The 5000-nt window shown below is 37.3% G+C and overlaps 1 protein-coding gene across 22 annotated transcripts in view; it reads right to left on the reverse strand.

Moving 5' to 3' along the window:
* Nucleotides 1-5000, reverse strand: part of LOC122253079 (band 7 protein AGAP004871) — a 588497-nt gene that overhangs the window by 135769 nt on the left and 447728 nt on the right. The window lies entirely within an intron of this gene.

Below are 5000 nucleotides of genomic sequence, written 5' to 3' on the forward strand. Positions count from 1 at the left end.
TTCTGCTTGTGTTTGTGTGTGTAGAGATCTATGAGGTATGTGTGATTGTTTTGTGTGTGATGTATTTGTAAAAAAATGTAGATAGATAAATAAATAGATAAAGAGAAGGAGGAGAAAACGATATTATTAGTTTTCAAGGGTACTAGATGTATAAGATGGATGGATGGAGGGAGGGGGGCAAGGGTGAGGGGTATAGGGGGGGTGTTTTTTGGGTGAGATCGTGTGTTTGTGTGTTTGTTTGTGGAGTCTTGCATGGTTTGTGTGATTATTTTTGCGTTTCATGTATGCTTCCTTTACGTACATGTATGTATATGTCTGTGTTACATTTGTGTGTGTGTGTTTGCCGTCTTGTGTGCAATGTGCTTTATTGTTTTTGTCGTGTATGTAGTTTGTGTGATATGTGCTAGTGTATAATACATAAAATACATATCATTGATAAATATTCCTGAAAAAAAAATTCTTTCATATAAATGTAAGTCATTTCTATATCTATGATATGCTATCTATTTGCATCTCTATGCCCATATTCCATATATACAATATACATACATACATACATACATATATATATATATATATATATATATATATATATATATATATATACATATCCATACATACATACATACATACATATATATTCATATATACATATTTACATATATGTATATATACATACACACACTTATATATGATATGTATACCTACATACATACACATAAATAAACATCTATCTATAACTCAACCAGGAGCAGCCTCCCCTTCCGCCGCATCCCCCAAGATCCAACACAGGCCAATGATTCCCGCAGATTCCCATTCCTTTCCTGGAACTTCCGCCGGTGTCATTATCACATCCCAAATCTTCGTCTCGTCGAAATCCTCTCGGGAATATATATATATATATATATATATATATATATATATATATATATATATATATATATATATATATATATATATATATATATATATATATATATATATATATATATATATATTATATATACATACAATATATATATATATATATATATATATACATATATATATTTATATCCCCCCCCCCTCTTTTCGAAATGAGGGGAAAAAATAAACTTAATTATCCTTGGTATTCTCTCGCCTCCCGTTGGCCAGGGTGAGATGCGAGTGAGGAAAGTTCTCCGTTTTCTTTGTCAAAGTCATTTTAAAACTTTCTTCATTTTCTAAATCGTTTGCTTCATGTCTGCCTTTTTTTATTATAATGATTTATTTTTTTCGGGATATCTCATTATAGGATTTTGGTGGGAATTGCTTACAATCTCTTTTTTTTATTCAGCTTTTTTATATCTTTATCTATATCTATCTATATCTTTATCTATATCTTTATCTATATCTATCTATATCTTTATCTATATCTATCTATATCTTTATCTATCTATATCTTTATCTATATCTATCTATATCTTTATCTATATCTATCTATATCTTTATCTATATCTATCTATATCTTTATCTATATCTATCTATATCTTTATCTATATCTATCTATATCTTTATCTATATCTTTCTATATCTTTATCTATATCTATCTATTCCCTAATTATCTACCTACCGACCTAAAAAAGTGAAAAAAAAAGTTAAAGAAAGAGAAGGAGAAGGAGGGAGAAGATAAGAAAAGAAGGAAGAGGGAGAAGATGAGAAAAGAAGGAAGAGGGAGAAGATGAGAAAAGAAGGAAGAGGGTAAGATGAGAAAAGAAGGAAGAGGGAGAAGTGAGAGGCAAAAGATAGGAGAAAGAAATAGTGAGAAAATGATAAGGATAAGGAAAGAACGAGGAGATTAAAAGAATAAGAAGAAGAAGGAAATAAAGGGAGAGCAAGAAGAAGGAAGCAAAAGAGGAAGAAGAAGAAGAAGGAAGTAGAAAGAGAGAGAAGAAAAATTAACAAAAGAGATAAAAAAAGGGAGTAAAAGAGTAACATAAAGAAGAAAACAAGGAAATGACAAGAATGAAGAAAGAAAAATACAGAAAAAAAGAAATATAAAAAGGAAAAAAAGAGGAAAGAAAAAAATGAATTGAAAGAAACAACAAAAAATAATAACAACAAAGAAGAAGAATAAAAGAACAAGAAAGAAAGAAAAAGAAAGAAATAACAAGAAAAAACATATGAATACGACAAAAAGAAAAAGAAAAAGAGAGAGAGAAAAAAGAAAGAAAGAAGCATAAGAATAAGCAAGAAAGAATAAGTATATCAAAAAAAAAGAAAAAAAAAAGAAGAAGAAGAAAAAACAAAAACAAAAAAAACAAGAGAGCACAGCTTCCCTTATTGTCTCGCTGAGAAGATCAGAAAGGCTAGAATCTTTTTTTTTTTTTTTTTTTTCTGAAGACGCATTTCTTTACGACTTCTTAGGATCCGAAGAAAGTTTGATCATAAATTTTTGCTTGAAGGCAAATAGTTTCTCTATAAAGTAGGCCGCAAAGGAGAGAGTTTAGTTGATATATAATGGATATAGGAAAGTTGGTATATGATATAAAGTTTATATAGAATCCGATATAAAAGCGTTTATTTGATATGTAAATAAATACTTTAGATATAGACTTTAATATGTAGTGTGAATAATAAAGTTATTGGAGTGGAGATAGGAATTAGATATAAAAGTTAGAGAAAGGAAAATGATGGAGAAGGTGAGAAAATGAAAGATAGAAAAAAATAAGGGAAAAGAGAATGGAAACAGAGAAAGGGAAATGAAAGATAACTGAAAAAGATATGAAAAAAAAGTTTCACTATAAAGTAGACTATAAAGGCAAGAGTTTAATTAATATATAATATGCAGTAGATATCTATATGATAAGAAATGATAATGGGAATGGAGAGAATACAAAAATGAAAGAAAATGCGAAAGATTAACTCAAAGGAAAATGACTTTACTATGAAGGGAGAGGTACGAAGGAGAGAATAAATGTTACGAGAAAAGAGAAAAGGGAATGAAACTGAGAAAGGAAAATGTAAAAAAGGATGAGAGAGAGAAAAAAAATAAGATGAAGGAAAACGTAAAAGAGAAATGATAATGAAGATAAAAGATAAAAATTGAAAAGAGAAGAAGATAAGAAAAGGAATGAATATAAGAAAGGAAAAGAACAAGAAAAAAAATAACAAAGAAAGAAACTAATTCCGAAGATATTAAAAAAAGGGAATCAAAATGGAACCATAAATTCAGTCATGTCAATTTATACTTCTTTTTATTCGGTCTCTTTTCTTCTTCTTCTTCTTCTTCTCCTTCTTCTTCCTCTTCTTCTCCTCCTCATCTTTCGATCATTACATTTCTGCCCTTTCCATCTTCTCCATCTTTTCATGTTTCCATCTCACTTCTTTTGCAGTCCTCCTGGCCCCCCCCCCCCCCCTTCCCCATATATTTTACCCTACCCCCCCTGTCTCCGTGACCTCCCTTTGACCTTCCGTGATCTCCCATCCCCCAGGTGACCTCCCCTTGACCTTCCATACCTTCCGCCACGACCCGTCATGAGTTCCCCCTCGACCCCCCATGAGCTCCCCCTCGACTCTCCATGGGCTCCCCCTCGACCCTCCATACCTTCCCCCATGTACCCCCCCCACTTCGAACCTCCATGCGCTCCCCCTCGACCCTCCATGAGCATCCCCTCGACCCCCTATGAGCTCCCCCTCGAGCCTCCATAACCACCCCTTTATCTTCCGAGACAAGGCCGAGGTCCACCTTCGATCAGAGTAGCAGAATGGGGTAATTCAGTCCTGAGCACCGGAGATTATTGCAGGAGTTTGTCCTGTCGCTCCCCGTGGCATGACTCACTCGAGGGGGAAGGGAGGGGGGGGGAGAGGGAGAGGGAGAGGAAGAGGGAGGGGGGGAAGGAGGGAGGGGGAGGGGGGGGGGGGGAAAGGGAGGGAGGGTGAGGGAGGGGGAGAGGGGGAGGGAGTGAAGGAGAGGGAAGGGGGGGGAAGCAGGGGGAGAAGGAGGGAGGGGGCAGAAGAGGGAGAGGGGGGAGGGAGTGAAGGAGAGGGAATGAGAGGTAGAGGGAAAGGGGGAGGTAGAGGGAGAAGGGGAGGTGTAGGGGAAGGGAGGAGAAGGGGAGGTAGAGGGGGAGAAGGGGGGAGAGGGGAATGGGAGAGAGCGAGGTAGAGGGAGGGGGAGACGGGGGAGAGGTAGAGGGAAAGGGGGAGGTATAGGTAGAGGGGGAGGGAAATGGAGGGGGTAAGAGATGAGTTAGGGGTGGGGGTGGGGGTGAAGGGGAGAGAGGCAAGTAAGGGGTGAGGGAGGAGGGGAAAGGGATAAAAAAGGGTGGGGGAGAAGGGTTAAGGGGAAAAGGAGAAGAGGAAGTGGAGAGAAAAAGGGAGATTTTCAAGTATCTAAGGGGAAAAAGAGGCAGAAAGGGACAAAAAAAAAAAAAAAAAAAGATGAAAAAATAAATACAGATATGACGGAAGAGTATTCCCAGTGAGGTAAAGAAAGGAAAATCCTTCTCTCCGAAGGTAAAGGATAGAAGAGGGGAATATTTGTCCTCTCCCCTCACCCTACCTAAAGACGAGGGGGCGCAGGGACCCTATGATCAAAGGAGGCAAAGCAGGGGAGTTTAGCCATGAGGATGAGGGCGAGGGAAAGGCAGATGAGGCTTTCCCCTTAGATTCACGCCCTAATCGTGGGGGATGAGGGGAAAGGCTCGCCCACGATGGTAATGAGGATTAACAGAAAAGAGGGGATAAAGAGAAATGTGGGAAGAGAAAAGAAAAGTAGCTAAAGTGAAGATAGATAGATAGATAGATAGATAGATAGAGAGAGAGAGAGAGAGAGAGAGAGAGAGAGAGAGAGAGAGAGAGAGAGAGAGAGAGAGAGAGAGAGAGAGAGAGAGGAGAGAGGCATAGATAGATAGGTAGATAGATAAGTTGATATATAGATAGATAAAAAGATAGATAGATAGAGAGAGATAAATAGAGAGAGATAGATATAAAGAGAAAGAGAGAATGGATGCACGAGTAATTGAGAGACTGGGCGAAAA

This window comes from Penaeus japonicus, unplaced genomic scaffold (assembly GCF_977035675.1).
Source record: "Penaeus japonicus unplaced genomic scaffold, GWHDUDI00000001_assembly GWHDUDI00000002, whole genome shotgun sequence".
NCBI lineage: Eukaryota > Metazoa > Arthropoda > Malacostraca > Decapoda > Penaeidae > Penaeus > Penaeus japonicus.